The 22,405-nt window shown below is 44.1% G+C and overlaps 1 long non-coding RNA gene across 11 annotated transcripts; it reads left to right on the forward strand.

The window, feature by feature from the left end:
- Window positions 1-1,067: 1,067 nt before the first annotated feature.
- LOC112657589 (uncharacterized) lies at window positions 1,068-21,157 on the forward strand. 11 transcript variants are annotated; one of them, XR_003135142.3, is made up of 9 exons: window positions 1,068-1,469; window positions 1,704-1,843; window positions 1,999-2,097; window positions 4,515-4,580; window positions 5,128-7,329; window positions 7,964-8,090; window positions 12,541-12,642; window positions 15,007-15,078; window positions 15,915-21,157. It is a non-coding gene; the product is annotated as an uncharacterized LOC112657589 (long non-coding RNA). The 11 variants fall into 11 exon arrangements; XR_003135136.3 differs by having other exon boundaries at window positions 12,541-12,646; window positions 15,915-21,156; XR_003135135.3 differs by lacking the exon at window positions 15,007-15,078 and having other exon boundaries at window positions 5,128-5,321; window positions 5,951-7,329; window positions 12,541-12,646; window positions 15,915-21,155.
- Window positions 21,158-22,405: the final 1,248 nt, after the last annotated feature.

The raw sequence follows: 22,405 nt of genomic DNA on the forward strand, positions 1-22,405 counted from the left end.
GATGGGGTCCAAATGCAGTGGGGAGCTGAGGGTTCAGCAGAGCCAGGCTGTTTTGGCTGACATACCCAGCAATATTACACCTTTGTCCATATAGACACAGCTTATACATCCAAAGACAGACTTTGTACAGTATCATCTCATCTGCCTACACTTAGGCATAATAGGACAAATATCAGATGATTTGTTGCTATTAGAATAAGGAGGCTTTGTCATGACATAGATCCCTTTATGAAGACCTACTTGGTGTGGGCATTCTTTCTTCCTCTAATCTGATGACCATTATGGGTTATAATTCATCATGTTTCCCTCTTTGCTTGGGCTATCAGGAAACTCAGAGGCAAATTTGTGTTACATCCCAACATCTGTACAGTGTTTTCTTGCATTTTGTTTTATTTTGTTTTTATTTTCTCTTTCTCTTTTTCTTCTCTGTGGTTCCTCTAACCTTCCCAGAATGGTGATGGGCTAATTTGCCCTCAGGACAAATGACACCAGTGTTTATTCCTAGTAGGCTACAGCTCATCCACCATTCCCCTCCTTTGTGAACTCATCAGGTGTTGTAGTCCTGCCTTTCCTCACCAAGGACCGATACCACTCTTAGACGTGACCCAGAAGACATAACTCAGCAGAGACCTCTCAGACCAACTATCTTCAAGGATTGACTATTCAGAGATACTAGACAGAAAGTCCTGGGCTGAGTTCGGGGAATGAAAGCTCAGGCCAAATTTGGGCCAGGACATCTATTTTAACTTCTTAATTTAGGTGTTGTTGAAAATGAACTGAATGACCTCTTTAGTTTAGAGCTCATTGTCTAACCAAGGATGCTGGCAGACAAATAGTGCAACGCCCTCTTACAAGTATCATGGTGAGAGAGAGAGAGGTACTGTGCTGCTCTCTGGAGAGGCACATTCCCAGCCTGTAGGAATCAGGCAATGCTCCCTGGAACTTCCTCCAGGCATCTGAGCTGAATTTTAAAAGAAAAACCGTTGAGAACTTGTGTCCACATAAAAACCTGCATACAGATATTTATAGCAGCATTTTATTCATAACTGCTAAAACATAGAATCAGTTGAGATGTCCTCCAATGGGTAGATGGTTAAATGAACTGTGGCACATCTCTACAATGGAATATTATTTAGTAATAAAAATAAATGAGCTATCTAGCTTTGCAAAGACATGAAAGAAACTTAAATGCATACCGCCAAGTGAAAGAAGTCAGCCTGAAAAGGTTACATAACGCAGGATTCCAGCTATAGGACATTCTGGAATGTGGAGGCAACTCTATGGAGACAGTCAAAAGGTCAGCGACAGCCAAGGATTTGGAAGCAGGGAATGAAGGATGAAAAAATTTGTTAAAAAAAAGAAGACAGGCTACAATAAAAAGTTAGTGGGGAAGAAAATTCTAGTTGTTGGCAATCATAGGAACCAAGGCGCAGTATGTGAAAAGGCAAAGCCTACTTCTGCCAGGACAGGTAACGCTGTGCTGTGGAAACTAAAATATAAGGGGGGGAGTGATGGGGGATGGGGCCAGTGAGAAAGTGGTGCAGACCATAAGAGCCTGGAGTTTGTCCTTCAGACATTGAGGGATGTCTAAAGAATTTAAGGACAAATATGAAATGGACACATTTCTTGTCAACTGCCCAAGAGAAGCTGTGGATTCAATGTAAACCATTGACTTTGACTTCCTTCTCTGCTGCTCTTCCCAGAACAGCCAGTGAAGAGGAATGTGATTGAACATTTTTTCATATCTATTCTGTGAATATATTTCACTGGAAGTGCCAGTCCAGTGATTGGTGGAGCAGCCTGGAGCCAGGCAGCAGAATGAGTCAGTGAAGGAAGACCAAAGGTATGGTTCCTTGGGATCAGAAGCATTTATTGTAAATCTATCGTGTGCTAGACAGGTGTGCATGTTCTCTGTCTCTCTCACCTGATCCACATCTTAAGCTGTCACCATGTCTACACGTACGCTCTCAAACTTGGTATTCCATGTCTTTCCATCAGATTTAAAGCCTGCCCAGTCTTTGGCATTGAAGTTCCTCCTTGGCACACTTCATACCACTGGAGTGAGGGATAAGTAACCGGCAGTGCACTGACCATTAGGTCAGTAAATTTATATAGACTTCTGTATCCATAAACTTACAATGTATAGACCATATTAACCATTCAGATTTGTTTCCTAGGGCTGTCATAGGAAAGTATCACTGACTGAGTGGCTTCAAACAAGAGATCTTTATTTCCTCATTGGCCAGGAGGCCAGGAGTCTTGGAATTGGGGTGTCAGCAGTTTCTTCCTTCTGTAGGTTCTGAGGGAGAACCTCTTCCATGCCCCTCTCTTGGCTATGGGTAGCAACTGGCCCTCCCTGGAGTTCTTGGCTTGTGGCTTTCAGCTGTCTCTACGTCCATCTTCTCATGCCTTCTCCGCTCTGAGTCTTTGTGTCTCACATCTCCTTTCTCTTACAAGGACACCAGTCACACATGTAAGGTCCACTCTAAATACAGGATGAATGCTCTTATCTTCATGTCTGCAAAGGCCTCATTTCCAAACAAAGTTATATTTATTAGTACCAGGGGTTGGGAGCTGGTCAAATCTCTTTGAGAGACATGGTTTGAGGCCCCTATACCACTGTACAGATTTACAAGATGAGGCTTAAAATAGGTAGGTGGATGGCCCCAAGCACACAGCTAGTAAGTAAAACAACTAGAGGCCTGCTTCTGTGATTACAAACCCAGGTCTCACAAATGAGTATCTTTGACTTGTGGCAATGCATCTGGAGATGTACATACTGCACTCACAAACAACGAGAATCAGGGATGTATTAGTTGAGACCTCTGGGCAAGAGAAGCATCCTTTCTCCTTGGTGGTAGTATACTGGGTATCGCTGCATCACAAGTGATCTCAAACTTATTGGCTGAAACAATAAACATTTATTATCTCACAGGTTCTGTGGGTGAGGGATCAAATATGGTATGGTTGCAGCTTCTGTCTCAGGGTTACTCAGAGGCTGCTTCAAGGTGTTGGCTGGACCTGTCACCATGTCTAGTCTTGGTTGGGGAAAGGTCTGCTCCCAAGGTCACTCACAGTTATTGGAAGATTCAGATCATCATAGGCTGGTGGCTGAGGGCCTCAGTTCCTTACTAGTTATTGGTTAGAGACCATCCTCCATTCTTTGTCATATAGGTTTTTTTGTAAGGTAGCTCACCTCATGGCAGCTTGCTTATCCACAGCAAGTAAGTGAGAAGAATAACAGAAGGTACATAAAGACAAGAGGAAAGTCATCACCAATCATAATCTAATCTTGGACACAACCTCTCAATCATTAAATTACTACTTCCAACCTTATTCAGGGATGGGACATTTATAAGATTCTAAATATCAAGATATAGGATCATTGTGGCCCATCTTGGAGACTGACTCCCAGAGGGAACTACTGAAGCAGACCTTCATTCATTTGTGGCTAGAGAGATGGAAAGATGTGAAGAGCAGGACTGGAGACATTTTACTCTGATGAAGGGAGAGCTGGGCGTTCCCAGAAACCATGGCATAGAGCCTGGGGTGGCATCAACATTAATGGACCAAAAGAAGAGACCCAGAAGAACATGGTCCTTGTGACATGATTGAAATTCTTGATCAAGCCTCACCTGAATGAAGCCAGGAAACTCTGAACTATTCGGATAACACTGAGTAGATACATTTAATCCAAAGAAAGTCCTAACAGGTGCACGACCCTTTATAAAAATAGGGTGGAGGAAATTACTCCAAGTTTATTCACCTCTTTAGACAGTTCACTCTATTTCATCATTCAGTGCCATTTGCTTACTAGTGACCCACATCAGTTTTGCAAGCTGACCTGGGGTGACCATCAGCAGCCTTATGGTTGGGTTTCTAGCTGTGTTCATATTCACTTTATGTAGAAGAACTCGTGTTTTATTAGCCTCAAAGTTAAGCAGCCGATTGGGTTAAGAACTGTCTACACCTGAGCACACAGTCACCCCCCCCATCCCAAGGATTATTTCTTTTACTGTGTTCACAGGTGGGTTTCAAACAAAATTAGTAATGAGATCTTGCCTCTAAATCCCTTTTCCCTGGTGAATTCACTGTGGGAATCAGCTGGTCTGAGGCGAGCTCATGTGGCCTGTGTTTTTCTGCTGATGTTGAAATTTTACCATTGCTCTGCTTTGCCCTTCCACCTGCAACCACCCACACAGAGACAACTAACCATTAACCTGTCTTTTTCTGTTTCACTGAGGAATTTGTTAACAATGAGTGGCCTCAGCACCCATTCCCTCTCCCCTTTCCTCAGGCTTCCAGCAACACTGACATGTAGAAAGTCACACTGCACTCGCGGAGACATATGTGTGCTGCATTCCTTTTAACTTTTTTAAGAAATACACGTTGTTCTTTAATCTTGATATGAGTCTCTCCCTTCCTGTTATCCAACAAACAGTGTCTAATCTATAGTCTTCTAGTTAGTTTTCTGATGAAAATTACAGATGATAGAACCACACCTTCTGCTTTAGGGACTGTGACCCTCTCCCAGGTGGACACTTGGCTCCCCCACAACCTGCTCCACCTTGATCATGGAGGTAAGAAATAACTATTCTCTAGAGAGGTCACGTCTGACTCATAAAAAATAAAAAGGAGGTAGATAATAGGAAGGGTGTGGATTTCGTTATGTCTTTTTTTCACATTTTATTTGCAGAATTTTAATGACTAGATAGTAGCATTCCCTTTTATTTATCTACTTTCAAATTTTAATGAATACTTCTGGCTATAATTACCTCATTTCTACATTTAAAATGACTAGACACATACAGTTTGGGGTAAATTGTATCTCAGTGTGATGGTATCATATAGTATCAAGTACCATGTAGGCATGGATTAATCAATAAACAAATTCAGTTCTTATGAGCCGCAGTTAGTTCTTTAAATTGAAGAGGAATTGACAAAAGGAGGAATAGGGTTTATTGCTTCTCTCCTAGGATAAAAATCTACCATGAATTGGTTCATTTTTCCTGTTGTTTCTTTATCATCCAGAGAAATGGCTTAATACTGTTAAGAGTGGCCACTGTGAGAAGGCTTGCTCATTCTTTTTCAACAGATTTCCTTTTCTTTTTTTTTTTTTTTTTTCAGATTTCCTTTTCTGTACCCAGCAGACACTTAACATGAAAAAAGGTGTCTCAGTGTCCCCTCAAGTCATTGGTTCTGGAACGTTCATAGAAGATTGACACCACTTCTAACAGTTATAGAAAATAAGATCATCCCCTTTCAAGGATTTGGGGTCCTCATAAGATTGTGAATCTAAACTCTGAAGCTCCTTGTGTTTAGTAAGATAACAGTGGTTGCAGTAGATTCCATTTTTTGGTGCTTTGGCAGATGTTTCACCGACACCCAGTTCTGACCCTGATAGCATTGTTGTAAGATAGGGGCTAGCGTCCCCATTCCTCACAACATGAGGAAATTCGTGTTCTGACAGATCAGATCACATACAACAGCCATATAGCTCATCAAAATCTTAAACTAAAGAGGTCTGATGCTTAAACTTTATTTTCCTCCCATTCACTGCTCCCTATAAACTACTTTATTATTTATCTATATCTTTCCTTTTGAAGTAGTCACACCAGTTCCTCCTCATATTCTAATCAAGGCAAGACTCACTGCATTAAGGAAGGCAGTTGCTTGAACCTCTCCATCTATGGCTGAAGCTTAGAGAGAGGCAGGCGTGGACCTCTTGAGACGGCCCAGACACAGGTGATAGGGTCCAGGTGAGACCAGAAAGGGCAGGAGGTGAGCTGGCTAATGGACTCCCACCATCCGCCCACGGGGAACCCAGGGGGCCCAGAGGCTCAGAATTGTTAGCCAGACTAAAAGAGCATTTTCACTTATCCCAGGGGAGAGCTATTTAGCCAGGACAATTAGGCCATTTAAACTGACCATATTTTGTGTTAAAACCAAGGGAATTCCTAGTTCAGCCTACCTGGTGTTCTTAACGTTGCTGAGTAAAGACAGTGGTGAGGGAACACTGGAGTCTCTACTTGGCTAGGTGACCAGAGAAGATACCAGCAAAGGTTTCCTAAGCATCTGTGGACAGCCTATACTCATGGGAGGAGACAGTGTATAGGAAGAGGTGCACAGAGAAGGTAAAAGTCACTGAACATGAATGATGAGACTATAATAAAGTTGAAGATGGAAAGAGGAGGGTCACAGTGTAGGATGAAACTGTGAACTATGGGATAGGGTAACGATTGCTTCGATGAGGCATGTCCAGGCCACACTGGGTCAGCCACCTGGCTAGGGGCTGGGGAGAGGGACTGGGGTGAGGCTGGAGGAGAGGATGACTCCTTCCTGAATCCGGAGGGGTGCTAAGGAGTAAGCAGGGCAAAGATGGACATAGAAGAGAGTCTTTTAGGACAAAGGGGTATATGTCCCAGCACAGTGATTTATTTACATTTACATTTAATTCAAAATAAATTTAAATTTAAATTCAGGAAGAATGACTTTTTTCATTTTCAAGGTGAACTATTTTAGGTATTCCCACCCTCCAATCTTCCCCGCACCCCCATTGATGAAACATATCAAGTTGCTGCAGAATTTGACTTTCAAAGTCCAACCAATGTTATTACCAGTTAATGTGCTAACCAATCTCTCGGTAAACACCCCTTTCTGTTCTCTCAATTTCCTCTGGGTGCCTCACACAGAAATGCCCTCTGCTATTCTCTCTGCTTGCTCTATGTAGCCCTCAGGACTCTGATGGAACCACACCCCTCTAAGAACTTTTCTGTGATGCTCTACAGTCTTCTCTTCTCCATCTCTCACCATTCTCTGGATACCAACAAAGCTATACTCTAATTTCTAACTAAATCCTCTTGTTTAATGTGTTTATGATAGCCCCAGTTCCAGTATGAGCCCTGGAAGGACAGTATTTTTATTATAGAATTCTTGATTCCCCAACATATGTGAACACAATGGGTCTACTCACACACTTACCAGCTACAGGTACGGTTTCTCACGACTAACTCCAACAATATTAGATTTTCTGCCATAAAAAAAACAACACTTTGCCATGTTTGAGATCTCATTTTATCTTAACCAAATTTCCTCTCCATTTTTATTTTAACAACTTAAACTGATTAGAAGTTGCCTCTATAACAATAGAAAGGTCTCAGACTTTACGTACTAGACTTTTCTGAAGGTTATCTGAGGTGTTTACAGAACACTTTAGAGTTTACTAAAAACTTCTGGAGTCATTTTTAACTATTTTTCTATAACAGACTGAAGTTATATCATCTACCCATTTGGCAGATGAGGATGCTAAGGCATAAAAAGGAGACAAGGGTAAGCCTACTAAACTATAGGAAAGAAAGTAGACCCGAGCTCCCTACCATCAAATCTCATGCTCATTTTGCTATAATACACTGACCATTACTTTAAAAGATTTACTTTGAAAGTATATGCAACAGTATTTATGTAAAAGCATTAACTGAAATGTGGAAGGACAGTGCTCTGTGGAAGGACAAGCACTCACTAGGGCTGAGTGAGGAACGGAAAAAGAAAAGATGTGTTGTCTTGAGGCACAGAGACATTTCTCATCCTTTCTCCTCATTTAAGCAGTCAAATTGTACAGCAAGATACTGTGTTTCCCTCAAGCCCTGTTCAGGCATTGCAAAAAGCTACCCATGCAGAAGCAAGAATAGTAAGGGCTCTTGTAATTTTTAAATAAAGACATGTTGACTATAAAACAGTCAAACCTGAAAGCTGAAATAACTAAAGAACATGATGCTTTCAGGCAGCTCGGGTGGCTCAGTGCTTTAGTGCTGCCTTCGGCCCAGGGTGTGATCCTGGAGACCTAAGATCAAGTCCCGCGTCGGGCTCCCTGCATGAAGCCTGCTTCTCCCTCTGCCTGTGTCTCTGCCTCTCTCTCTATCTCTCATGAATGAATAAATAAATAAAATCTTTTTTTAAAAAATAGAACATGATGCTTTCAAGTGAAGAGGAAATCTGTGAAGAAAACTCAGGAGGAGAGTGACCAACAGTTGGCACTCAAGAGGTACCAGCTCGAGAGGACTGAGGGATTTGTTCAACAAGCTGAGCTGGAGGTAACAGCACTTTCAGGGTCATTGTGCTTTCTGGTGGAGGGAGAAGGGCTGTGAGTTCTGGCTTTGTAGTTTTGTGCAGACTGCACCTGGGCAAAGCTCTGCAGATGTGGACTATGTGGTATGAGAAGGATGCATGCAGATTGGAGGGCATTTAGCCAAGGGATCCAAAAATAATTAGAAGAAGAGTGAGATTACCTTTCATGGACAGATACAAAGACCGACTGTATGTACTTACCCTAAATGACAACAGAAGGAGACCAGAAAGATAATTGAATGATCGTGAAGATCAAAGGGCTAGAAGATTTGCTCTCTCTGGCACAAGGGTCTAGAATTGCAAAACCCAGACCAAATGTAAGATGCTAAAAGGCAGGTTGCTTGGCAGAAACACTGTTTAAAAAAAAATACACACACACACACAAGACTGGGAAATTATTTTCCTAGGAAGAGCTCAGAGTTGGGGAACCAATCAAAATATACTGTTAGAAACCGTCAAAATGCTTTTGGAAGAGAGGAACCATTTGTGATCAGCCAAAAAGAGCTTGGAGGATCTCCTGAGATATATAGTTCATCATTGTTTACTCTGATAGTGTGGCATAAAATAAAAAGCTTGATTTATGTTGACCAATCATATGTATATTCTACAAACAGAGCCTTGAGAATAAAAATTATACCCCTAAGTTTCTTACTGCTGTGATAGGCTATACAGTACCTCTTTGGAAGAAGTTCCTAAATGAACTTCAAAGAGAACACAAGCACATTTCTGAAAGTGTGAACTCAGGGATTATCCAAGGAGAGAGAACAAGAAATCAGATCGGTGAGGAAGAAGAGCACTTTTGAGGCAGAATTTTGGCAAGTTGATCTCAAGAAAAAAGGAAACTATAAATAATTTGTACAAATATACATATTTCCATTTATTTCACACATTCATTCATGGTACTGACAGTTGAATGATAGACAAAGGAGAAGAAACTCTCCAAGAAGTAAACCACATGCTGATGTGTGAAGGTTGACTAGGGGTTAGGTAAGGTTGGGAAGAAGGCAGCATATGAGCAGACTGAGACCCAGAGAGAACAGAGTCCAGTGCGGAATTGAGTGATCCAACATGGCTACAGGGTTCAGAGAAGCAAGACGCAGAAATCCAGATCTTTGTGAACCACACAGAAGCTTTGAAACCCACAAAAGAGCGGGAGAACCTTTGGAAAATTTCAAATAGAAAAAAAAAATGGCGTGACGATGTTAGTACTTTAGAGTCACCATCCTGGCTATTAGATGGTGGATGGGTGGGGGTAAAATAAATAGAGGCAGGGAATGAGTTATGAGTTTGTGCAGAAGTACAGAAAAGAGACAATGGCGGCCTTGACCAAGGGGATGATGGAGAATAGTGTTGGATTGGGGAGGCTGAACAGATTTGAAAACTATTGTACAGGAAACATCCCACAACCTTGTTTTTTAAAGATTATTTATTTATTTATTTATTTATTTATTTATTTATTTATTTTTGAGAGAGAGTTGAGAGAGAGAGAGCAAGTGCTGGGAAAGGTGCAGAGGGAGAAGGAAAGAATCTCAAGCAGACTCTCCATTGAATGCAGAGACCAATGTGGGGCTCAGTCTCAGGACCCTGAGATCATGACCTGAGCCAAAACCAAGAGTCAGATGTCTAATCAACTGATTCATCCAGGTACCCCAAAACTTTGTTGTTTAACAAGACAGAGGGAAGTTGTTTTTTGGGTAGAATCATTTGGACATTGAGCATATGGTGATGCCACTAATGAGGGAGTATTGAAATGAATAAGGATTTAGGGGTACATAAGGAGATAAAAGTAAAATCAGTTCAAAGCTTTGAGTTTGAGGGTTCTGTGAAATACTCAAGTCTCTAGACAACCATCACATCCATGAATGGAAAGATCCGGGGTGTAGGGAGAGGCAGGACTGGAGCTACAATTCTGGAAAGCGTCAGCATCTGAGTGGATAGTGCAGCCAGGGGAGCAGATGGATTACCAAGACACAATGTAAAGAGTTATTATTCTGATATTTTGAAATGCCATATGGCCAGCCCTGAGGAACATCAACAGCTAATGACTGGTGGAGAAAGACAGTCCCAGAAAGAAGAGTGAGGAGAGTATTTGGAGACACAAGAAGAAAACCAAAACCCAGTTGCATAGGTGCTAGGATGCTACCATGTGTCACGTTTTATTGATACAGAAATGAATAAGACAAGCTTAGATTATTGACCAACCCAGAGAAGACAGGAAATTTTCTGAGATGAAGTGACATGTAGGTTGAGTCTTGAAGACTGAACAGGAATTCACTGGGAAAAGAGAAGTCACATCAGTCAAGAGGGGCAAAATGTGCAAAGTCACAAAATCATGGCCCAACGTGACATGCTTGAAAAATGAGAAGTGACTGTGTGCTGCACATCCTAAAATTCGTGTCTGTGAGGAAGTATCTGAGAGGATATGGGACAGATGGGGATTGGAAGCAGGAGCCTGTGCTAAGAGGCTTGAGGCTTTCCTTGCTAAAGATGGAGACCCTTAGAGATTTATAAGAAGGTAAGGAACATGGGTTATCTTGGTCTAGAATCATGTGCTTAGTAACTGCCCTGAAAACTACAGATCTGTGTGGAAGGACTTTTTAGGAAAGAGAATCAATAGGCTTCAGATGGTAATGCAGGAGATGCAGGGGTGGGGGCTTCCTGGAGCTAGGTCACCCATGATGTCTTGGTGCATGTCTTGGGCATCTGTGTGGAAGACTCTGCTTTTCTGGGGGAAAAAAAAGGAGGATGATAGTTTTAGAGGTGGGTAAGGAGTAGCTCACTTAGGGTGAACTTCATTCTGACAATTCCCATCCAGTAGATATTTCCTTTAAAACAAACAAACAAAAACCCCTGGGCAGTAGTATCAGTCAGATGGCAGGAATTGAGAGGAAGTAAAGGGATAATCCAATCTTAGTGGAATTTCTATGTGACCCCCTATAGCTAGGTCAGAGACCCCAGACCATGGCCCATCCTGTGTCAGCATTATCCGTCTTCCAGGGTCTTTGGAAAGGAGGGCAACTGCCTTCCACTGAACATCCCCTGTGTTCCAGGAGCTTCACCCATGTGATCAATCAGTGTTAATGCCAACACGATGAAGTTACCCTCAGAAAGGTTAATTACTTGCTCATGGTCAGAATTTAAAAATGGCTGAGTTGAATTTCTAGCCCAACTCATGTGGTTCCCAAGGGGCTTTTCCTTTCTTTATATCAGCACTCTCTCCATCATTGATCACACTTAGAATTGAGCATTATGCTGGCAAAACAGTAGGCTGACCCCACTACTTCCTGACTTTTCAGCTTGCTGAATCGCTATGGACCAAAAGAGAGGCTAAAAGTTAGTTGAGTTGGAATCAGTATGTGCCTTACTACTCTGACAGTTCCTGCTGGCCTTGATGAAACCCCCACAAGGGTGGCTGGTGAGACTGTGTTCTGATTACCTTTAGTTTTTATCAGTGAATAAAAATCTCTCCTAGAAGCCCCTGGGGGAGAGGTAATGGTTGGGGTGGGCCATTGACACTCCTCATCTCTCTTCCTCCATATTTATTGAGTATCTCCTAGGTGACAGATAGCAGGTAGCACCCTTCTCTTCATACTCAAGTTGACAAGGCAGTTATGTCCCTATCTTACAGATAAGAAAAATGAGGCTGAAACACGACATTTTCCAAGGTCACATCTCAATCTGGGTCTCCACAGCAGTGGGTATATATTTCTGAATAATCATTTACACGTTTGTCTCCTCCATTATGCCCTGAATGATAGACAGGAGAAAGCCCAAGCATTCCACCTCCGATCTCCAATGCTTCCTGGTGTTGGTATAGTAACACGGACAACATGCTCCCAGCTGCACACACAACAACAACAGGCAACTCTGGTCGGGCATGTTATTGCAGGCCCAGCTTTCAGTAAGGATATTAATCACTTTTGTATAGTTCTCTCCCTGCCCCTTGATTTTGTGTTGTGTCCACTGTTTACTTTTAACTGTGTCTTCCTTGTGAAGAAGGTGGTATTATCATCCTAGCTTTTGCAAACATAGAAAGCAGGAATCTAAGAGTTAACAGACCCACCTCAGTTCACAGGGCTTGCTAAGGGTAGGCAGGGAATTAAGCTCACAATTTCTGAACCTTAACTGTAAGTGATGCACACAGGTAGGATGCAGGTACCAAGATGAATAGGACCCCATGTGTACCTTCACAAAGCTCTGGTCTCTTGTCAGAAGATGAGTTGAGGGATAGGTGCACCCTTTCCTGTTGCTTGTGGTAAATCTGTGAGTTCCAGTTAAAGAGTCTGCACTTTAATGTAAGAATCAACTCCTTGCTTGGGGGAAGAAAATCAAATAGGTCTGCAAAATGGTTGAGAGGCTGACTGCTTCTTAGATGGCCAATGGTTTCTCACCTGTTTGTATGTTTTTCCACCACAGCAGTGAAAAAGAAGCTAACAACCCCAACCAGAAATGGTCCCGATGATCCTTCCAGGATGGGATGTCCTGGCCAGGGACACAGCATGATATCGCCAGCAGGAAGTAGGTAGGAATTGAGTGGCGAATATGCTAGTGTGGATTATTGCCATAATTGCTTTCTGGAAAACAACAAATTTAATTCCCAGTAAAATGCCATAAGAATTTGCCAGGTCCTCTGATGGGGAAAATAAAATGCCCTTCCTAGAAATTTCACATGCTCTGTGGTTTCTAGAGAGATTCTAAAGACTGCAAAGAAAGATAACGTGGTGATGGGGTTTTGGAACCCATGTGAATTTCCCTGCCTCATCAAATGTCTGTGAATGCTTCTTTAATAGACCATAAGCTGCTAAGTCCATGCTGGATTTTTACTCATTTCTGTGAGACTAATGCCTGTAGAGTCACTCCTCTTGAGCTTAGGTCTGCCACTTACCTAAGGTCACAAAGCCCCGATTTTGTTGTCTCTAAAATGGGGCTAATTCTAGAATTTTCCCTGTAGGTTTGTCAGGAGATTTCTGTCCGTTTCTTTGGGTTCCGCACTCAGCCTTGCGCCTGGCCCACTAAAGGTTAGCAGTGATCGTGATTATAAACGTGTACAGTTTCTCTTCTTCTTTAAGTGGGTGTATTGCAACTGAGCTCTTTTACTTCAATGATTTCCTTTCTTCATGCCATCACTTCCTTACTGAATTGATTGACTTCCTGTGAGTCGAGACTACTTTCCAAAGGCTGTTTTGTGCACCTGCAAAGCCCGGCAATGGCTTGAGAGTAATATCTAGCACTAGGTAAATGTCCATGGCTCTGAACTTTCTGGGAACAGGATGGGCGAGCTGAGCTAGGGGGTGTTGAAGTGTAGAGCAAGAAGACTCAACTCCTTTCTTGGGATAATTGAAATCATTTCAATTCATTTCCTTCTTGGTTGGACAGAAACATGTTTTCAATAGTGAGCAAATCTTGAGGGAATCCATTGACCTGAGCAGTCATATAATGCATAAAGTTAATGGACAAAAATGATATTCATCTTCAGTTTATAATAGCATTTTCTTCCACGGCACCTAAACTTAGGGGCGGCCGGGGATGCTATCCGAACAGCAACCGTGCCACGGGCAGATGCATGACCTTTGTTGTATCTAACAATTATTGGATCTATGGCGAAATAAAATAAAAACCAACACAAGTTTTGACACTAAGATAATAAATTATAAATTATGGAAGTCTACGGCACCGAGGATCTTGTAAACAACAGGCTGGTCTCTTAGCAACAGACCAAGGAGAGCAGGTTGTTGATGGGAATGGAGCAGACAAGAATGTTTTGCAGTGATTGCTATGGAGGACCAGAAACAACATTTTAACACCTGCCCTAGGCCTATTCTCTGCCTACTCCTTCTTTCTCCAGTGGCCAGCCCTGGCCGTGGGCCAAAGGGTGTCCCAGGACTTAGGAGCCCCGTCACCAACAAACCCAGGTGCTCGGCCCCACAGAGAGGACAAAGAAGATACAGGCAGTGGGAGTCAGGGGGTGGGGTGATGATGCCCCCCATGAACATGATAGAATTAGACAGGGGGAGAGGGAATCAGTAAATGCATCCTCGTTTGACATTGTCTGAAATGATAACTCTAAACGGGGGACTCCTTTCACTCCCCACCCCCAACTCCTGTTGGCTTTCAAAATCTCACTTAGGGTGGTTGTCATGAAGGAATTTAGACAAGACTTTGACAATGTGCCAAAATGGTTTATTTTTAAATGTTGTTCCCGAAAGCACCAGAATATTAAGTTGGAGCAAATGTTGCTTAGGAGAGTGGAGGGGTTGTGGTCGTATAGACATTTGAAGGGAGTGTGTCGGTTTAAGGTTTGTAGAATTAATGCAGACAGTTGGGTGAGACGACCTGATGACCTGAGGAATTTTGAAAAGTGTGTGTGTGTGTGTGTGTGTGTGTGTGTGTGTGTTTCTCAATTGAAGGATATTGACAAGGTCGGAGTGGAGGGAGAGGTTTTCTTTAATTAATTAGATGTTTACCTTGAGTATCTTCCCTCAGTGGTTTAGACAGTCACCTGCCCACATGGTAGGAATGAGTCTCTTAGAGTGGAATCTTCCTAGAAAAATCCTAGGAATCACAGTAGCAAACGGCCTCTCACTCTGTGAAAGAAACAGTAAGTTCTGCATAATCCAAACCACTAGGCGAGCGACATGCCATGCCAACTTAGGATTTTAAGAAAATATCAGCCCCCTAGTTGTACGTGGGCCAAACGACCTGCATCTCCCTCCATAGCACTGACTCTGTGCATTGCATTGTCTCATAATGAAAGTGACTGGCTAAATTATGACGACTTTGGATTTATTTGGCATGTCATTTTAAACTTTTCATATGTCTAAATTTGCCATTCGCAAAGGAAGAAAATTTTCTGTCATTCCCCAGAGTCTCATTTTTTTTCAGGCTCCTCTGATATCATGAAAGGTGGCTCAGTGACTTCCGAAGTGATTAGCTCCCATCCAGAGATTTTAGAAGGTATTTGTGCTTAGGAGCTGTCTGCCGGGATGAAATTCTATCAGGGGTAGTGGCCCTGGCCCCATGGGGGAGGGGCTGAGGCTTTGCACAGTGCCCTTCGAAGCCACCTGGGTATGAACCCCTTCACATATGGGTCCCACAGCAGCTCCTGCAGTGAAGGCCCCACCATGCCATTCTGCAGGTGGACCAATGTCAGATAACTTTCCTGAGCTCAGTGCTGGAACCCAGATTCTATTCCAGGATAGACTGAGTTCAAAGTTCGTGTTCTGGGGCACCTGGGTGGCCGTTGGGCCTCTGCCTTCAACTCAGGTCATGATCTCAGGGTCCTGGGATCGAGCCCCACATTGGGCTCACTGCGCAGCGGCAAGTCTGCTTCTCCCTCCTCCTCTTCCTCTATGATCTCTCTTGCTCTTGCTCTCTCTCAAATAATTAAAAAAAAAAGTTAATGTTCTATTTACACAGTGGTCTACCCTAAGAACAGGTCATTGCCAGACTCCCTATACAAGGCAGTCTTGCTTTTTCTTCCTCTTATTTTTTTCTATTACAAAAGAAATATATCATCACACACGATCATGAAAAATCAGTATATTTTTCATGCCATATACGATTAAATGGCAAAACCTTCTTTCATCCTCCACTTGGCCCCTGGAACATATCCACACACACCCCCCAAGTATCTTAGCAGCTCTTTTTAGACCTGGATTTTCGCTCTCTGCAGGGGAATGTTTCTGTACAGAAAGAATGAGTCCTTTTGCCTCTTTAATTTTTCCATAGTTGGTGCATTTTGAGGAAATACCATGTAATCTGCATCTTTGCCGTGCTTTTGTTTTACTTAGCTTTCTTCATATTGAGGAGAACACTGAGCTCTCTGAACCACCCCCAGCCTTCACGCCGGCTCTGAATCACCAAGCCCAGCAACCCCGAATGCATGAGTGTTAGAGTCTGAATTCGTAACTGAGCACAGAAGCACTTCCAGCAAGTTCTGATCTCGGCAGAATGAATTCTCCCCTTTCCCAGTTGGATCGGAAACCTGCATCATCACAGGCTCCCCCAAGTGATGTGAGTGCACAATAGGGTCTGGGGAAACCCTATGCCACACTCTACTTCTGCGGAGAGAAGACACAGACCACTTGTGGAGGCATCGAGGGAGCTCAGCCTTGCAGTGGAGGCTCCTAGAACTCCCTGGGAACCCGGCAGGAGACAGCTGTCAGCACCCACCCAGCTGCCGAAAGGAAGCCGGGGACCCTTCCTCCTCTAAAGAGGCCCAATTTCAACGACATTACAGTGAAGGCTGTTGGGACAGTCTCCCACCTAGTGCTTTGGAGCCCTGACCCACCTCCGAGGTGACCTCACCATCCTGCCTGGCACCGGGAAGGGCCAGGGACCCGGCTGGGCAGGCGGCGAGACCCGGCTGGCTTCCTGGCCCACTGGCTCCCGTGCAGAGGGTGGCGGGGGGGGGTCCCCGATTCTGCCCAGAGCCTTTCCCCTTGCGAGCTCACGTTCCTGCAGCACCTCCCGGCTCCGGCCCCACAATGCAGCGCTCGGCTGGCAGCGGTTCAGCTGAACACTAAACACTTGGCTCCGTTTCAACACGGCTGCCAAGATTTGGCAAGCAGAGAGTTGCAGGGAAGCAGCAGGCTGCTAAACCCTTTCACATTTTTAATTAGATCCACACACCCATGTCTTTGAGCTATCATAAATATACAGATGACATCGAGAGCATTATTCGGGGTTAAAAAAAAGGGGGGGAGAGCAAACTCTATACAATGGTACAGCTTCCCTTCTTAGAATGATTTACTTCTCGTTAGTTTGGGGGCTAAAGGCAAAGAGAGGGGAGTGATATTTGCTTCGGCACAACGGTGTCTGATAGCAGATCTCCCCAGGATCTGGAAAGCTCGGGTCTCAGGCCTCCTCGCTGCTGTCCGGGGCTGCATGAACATTCACCAGAAGAGGGCATTCTTGGCGGCAGCTTGGCCTCCTGCAGCCGGAACTCACAGGGTGGAGTGTTTGAGGAGTGGCTGCTAAAGCCACCCCCACCCCCTTCTCTGGGTGACAGCCTTACCATCCCACAGAGCCATGAGCTTGGCTCCTCTGCCCTAAAAAGTAGTCACTTTTGCATTCAACGTTGCTTTAATACTTTGTCACTGTATCTCCTCTGGTTTGTCTGCTGGCATCCTTCACTGTAAAATAATTACTGCTGCTCCTTCTTTTTTTCTAAACCTCCTGCCACAACAAACACACTCAGCTCCTTGTGCTCAGAACCACCCTCCCCGCCTTGCTCAGCTTCTGGGTGAGTCTGAGGTGGGGGAGGGATGGGAAATGTAAATCTTGAGTCCGGTCCGATGGTCCTGGCTCCCACCCTGGTTCTGCCGTGTGGCCTCGGACACACGATTCCAGAGACTCTCTCTCGGGTTCCTTCATCTGAATGATGGTGAGTCAGCTCTGACCTCACAGATTGCACGTGGGCGTTAAATGACCTCACGCATGAGCGAGGCCTGTGGCACAGCTGGTGGCACTCCATCACTATGGTTACAGGGACTGTGACCCCGGAACACGCGCCTGTCCCAGGGTCAGTGGACCGCAACGGTGGTCATGCTCGTTCTTCATGGGATTCCTGGCCCGTGTCCTGTGGCTCCTCTCCTTTGTGACCAAGACCCCTCTGCTTCCCAGACAACCAGTTCCCGTGAGATTCACTTGCTGTGGGCCGCCGGCGAAACAGGGTTCAACTTCCAGGCCTCTGCATCGGTGCGCATGTCCTTAATTGTAAAGACATGTAAAGAAGGAAATGAAACACTTGACGTGCCAGGAAAGAAGTCTCTCTCATTGTCCCATGTGAGAGTACAAAATTTATAAATAGAAGCATCCCAAGCATCAAACACGAAGGCAGCAAACCCACAGGCACGTTGGCCTCTCCTCTTTCTCCCCGACTCTGCACACCATCCGGTCCCTTCTAGAGAAGACTGGAGTCTGCTGTGGGCACCCTTACACCTTCTACCTTGTCCTGCTTTGATTTTCTCTTTCCCGTCCAGCTTGAAAATAGATCATATTTGACTGCGGCCACATTTCCTTTGTGCTTTTTCTGCAAACAAGACAGTCAGACCAGTGAGATGCCCGGGTCCATTGAAATGGGATGCAGATCATTCTAGGCCCAAAGTGCACCTTTCAGTAGATGCAAACGCTGAGACAGTGGCTAGTGGGCCGCGGCATTCTCATGTTCCCCACCATCCCTCGTCCCATCTGTGCCCCTACACTGTCCAGTGATAGGGACTTCCCTTTAATTAGGAGATGAAGAAGGATACAAGCACACACACAACAAAAACAAAACCACAGCACCTGGAAATGAAGAGGAGAGTGATCACCTCCAGCACTGCAGAAGGCAGAGGGACCTGGAACCAGTCAAGCTCCGATGGGGATGTATCGGTGCTCACCAGTAGTTATGGACACGGAAGAAGCAGTTAATCACCACAAGAATAAAACAAGGTATAACCTGGATAACAGTCTCCCTGGAACAAAAGGTGTCAGGCTAAGGTCAGTCCTGGTTCCTGAGATCTTCCTGGCTGCCCCCCATGTGTCATCCCCACCCATGAGTTGAGGACACCAGGACACACTGACCCTTCCGGTGCCTTCTGTGACCTGGGAATGGTGGGGTGCATGAACGAATACATGTATTTAATGTCTTGATTTTATCTTTTTTAAGTAAACTCTATACCCACCTTGAGGCTCCAACTCATGATGCTGAGATGAAGAGTCCTATGTTTTCCTGACTGAGCCAGCCAGGCATTCCCTGTATGTAATGTTTTTAAGGCCATGTTCGTCTGCTGAGACTGCTAGAACATGGTGCCACAGACTGGGTGGCTTAAGCAATGGAAATTTATTTTCTACCTGTTACGGAGTCTAGAAGGTCAAGAGCAAGGTTCCAATCAATTCGGTTTCTCTTGCAAGTGCTTTTCTGATGTGCAGATGACCAGCCTCTCACTTTGTCCTCCGTGGCTTTTCTTTGGGTACAAGCATGAGGAGGGAGGGAGAGAGACATCAAGAAGGAGAGACAGAAAGCTTTCTGGACCTTCTTCTTGTAAGAATGGTGAGTCTGTAGATCACACCGCTGCCTTTATGGCCTTTTATAACATTGATTACTTCTGTTGGGGCCCTATCTCAGATTAGAACTCTACTGGGTCTAGGGTTTCAACATGTGAATTTTGTGGAGACATGTGCCTTTAGTCCACAATAAAAGTGTTTCGTGTGCTGTTGGAAGGACATGGGGTCACACTGGGATTCGACTCTCACTCCAGCACCTACTAGGTGTGTGGTCTTATGCAAGCCAGTTAACCTCTCTGAGCCTTGTTTTTCACATTTGAAAAACAAGGATTAAAAAAAAAAAAAAAACCCTTTCCCAGAGGAAAATCACACAGAGTGTGATGACAAAGAATAGAAGAAATAATGCATGCAGAGCACCTGGCCCAGGGAGATACTCCAAAATCACAAGCAGCTAGGGTGGGCCCTAGTTGATATTATTTTTTATCAACACCACCCACAGAGCCCATCCAAAGTGCTGGCTCTGCATCACAAATGTTCTCTGTCCTGATGCTTGCATCTCCTAGTCTTTAGCAGCAATGCTCCCTGGGGTCACCATGGCAAACAGGAAATATAACAGAATGTCACAGTGGCTTCCAAGGGGTCCAGAGGAAATCAGTGCTCCTTTCCATGGCAGTGACTCTCCATGTCAATAATCACTTTATCATTAGAGCATTTTGTATTAGGCATTGACACAGTTAAAACATTAACACAATCATGATTACCTTGGTTGAAACTCCTGCCTAAAGCAAATGTCCTGCAGGAAAAAGAAACAAAACTATTTTCTAGATGCAGAGTCTAGAGTTAAGGGATCCAAGATCCCACTGCCAAAAAGTGATAGAACATGGGTCCAAACAAAGAATGATGGAATCCCAAAGGCTACACACCCCAGGCTTCACCATCCTGCCTTGAGCAGCAATCACAACAATGACGCTGAAAACCAACCATCCCAGCCTTGTGCCTGCAACACTAAGCTTTTATTCTCATGCTCATTGTTCTCAGGTTTGCTGTGGCTGGTGTATGAGCTGGACTTGGTTCATCTCGACAGCTCGGCTGCATGTTGTGTATTGGCTGGGTGAGGTTTTCGGCTGCAGATGGGATTCATGTCCACCCAATACAGGCTTTCTCTTGGTCCTAGGCTAAAGGAGAGGTGGCCACCCCAACTACACTGAGACATAAATCCAAAGAAGAGAAAGCACATGTAAGGTGTCTGATTGCATCGTGTCAATGGCATTCCAGTGGCTAAGCCAAGTCATGGCCAAGCCCAACATCAAAGAGAAGGAAGAAAACTACATGCACAGTGGTATGGGTGGGGTCGGGAAAGAGTGAAATTTAGCTGAATGATCATCCAAACTAGTAGGAGTATCCTGAAAAAATGACAGACAAAAAAACCCTCTGTGATCAGAAGGTTGCTCATCCTCTCTAAGGCCTTTCTAGTGGTTTAAAGCCAGCATCCATTCTGTTTGGTTAAGTGTCATTTCTGCTGGATCAGTGGCCAAGCTTTACTGACTTTAAAATACTTTGACTATCACCCTTGATTATTAATATCCAAACCACTAACTTCCTAGGACCTGCAATCTCCAGCACCACTGAGCCTCGTCATTCTGAAGGTAGAGCCTTGCCCTTCTACAACAGGGAAGTGGATACAGTTTTCAGAGCTGAGAAGATGAGGGTGATCATAACGGCTATAACACTTTCTAAAAGTGTGACTTTGGCCAAATGGCATGATCTATGTGAATCTCAGCTCCAAGGATGTTCACAGGCTGCTATAAAAGGTGAACTATTTGATTCATTCACTATGTTAACACCGGGCCTAACTTAGAGCATGCACTCACTAAGTGATTGTTCTCTGCCTTTCATTTGACTATTAGAATGAAATTTATGGAATTGTCAAGAATAATCAAGTGCTGGCAATTTCATGTAACCTGACATAATATATTATAAGACTCTTATGGGCAAATGTGATGTTTCCTTTAACTGTATTCCCTACCATCCTGATTATTGAGTAAATGTTGAGTGTTGGAGCAGAACACATACAGTGTTTTCTCCCAGTGGTGAGGATGGAATGGAGATTGTAGGGAGGTACAGATGGAGGGGGATGGACAAATGAATCAACTACTTACTCACTTGCTTTCACCAAAATGGAAAGTGCCAAATGCTGGCAATGGTGTAAAGAGGGGATGGGCAAAGGCACAAGGTTGGGGGCTGCTGGAGAAAATCTGTGCCCATTTCATAGTGTGGGGAAAGGATTGTGTGTTTTGGAATCGAGCAGCTAGGGAGGTTATAACCTCAGCTCTTCCAAAACAAGTATGAAATCTCAGGCAAGTGACTAATTTCTGAGCTTGTCAGCTATAGAAACTGGAATACTGCAGACATCATGGACTTAAGAACATTGACAGGGAGCCCACTTCCTAAGTAGAGCTCAGCTCTCTCAGTGACCCATCATCATCCTAACTTTGCTCCAGGCAAATTCTGAGGTTAGGACTGAGAGGAAGGAATACTAGATGAATGCAAAGCAACAGAATTCCAGGGTGTCTAGACCCTCCCAGTACAGACCTGAAAACCACACCAGAGGGATTTGCCAGGAAGCTAACCAGCATTCCCAGAGCAAGCCGTTGTAATTCCCCACACTGGTGCTATGGCAGCCAGAAAGTTAGCTGTAGTCCTGCCCCCTGGGCACCACTTAAATAACACAAGCAAGATGTAAGCATGGGCGATGTCTGGGAAGATCTGGGGAGAAAGTCAGATATACAATGATGACTATTATATATGAAATTACTTTGTGTTATCCCTTTTAATCAAAGAATGAAAGTGCCCCTGCAAACTTCAAGATCAAAAATAGGTCCTCCCTAAAATAGGCAGAAGGTGGCAGGATTATCATTAACTTCATCATTAGACAGAACAAAGCACTCAACGGATATTTTTTTGAGCACCTACTCTGTGCCAAACAATAAGCCAGACACAAGGGTCAACAAAGTGAAACAGGTAAGGTCTCTGTCCCCCAGGAGATTCACTGTCTGCATCTCAACAGAAAGAAAGGAAAGACTGATTCTACGGGGGTACTGTCTTCACCTGTGGAATGAGGGTGAAGGGGATATAGTGTGGTAGAGCTGGAATGCCGATGCCCAATGAAAGGGTGGCCAAAGCACGATGCCAATCAGATGTCTGTTAAATGTTCAGCAATTAATAACATTCATTAAGCTTTTACTCTGAGCTCATCATTGTTCTAGAAATTACAGGCAGTAGGAACAAAATA

The sequence above is a fragment of the Canis lupus genome, chromosome 8 (assembly GCF_003254725.2).
Source record: "Canis lupus dingo isolate Sandy chromosome 8, ASM325472v2, whole genome shotgun sequence".
NCBI lineage: Eukaryota > Metazoa > Chordata > Mammalia > Carnivora > Canidae > Canis > Canis lupus.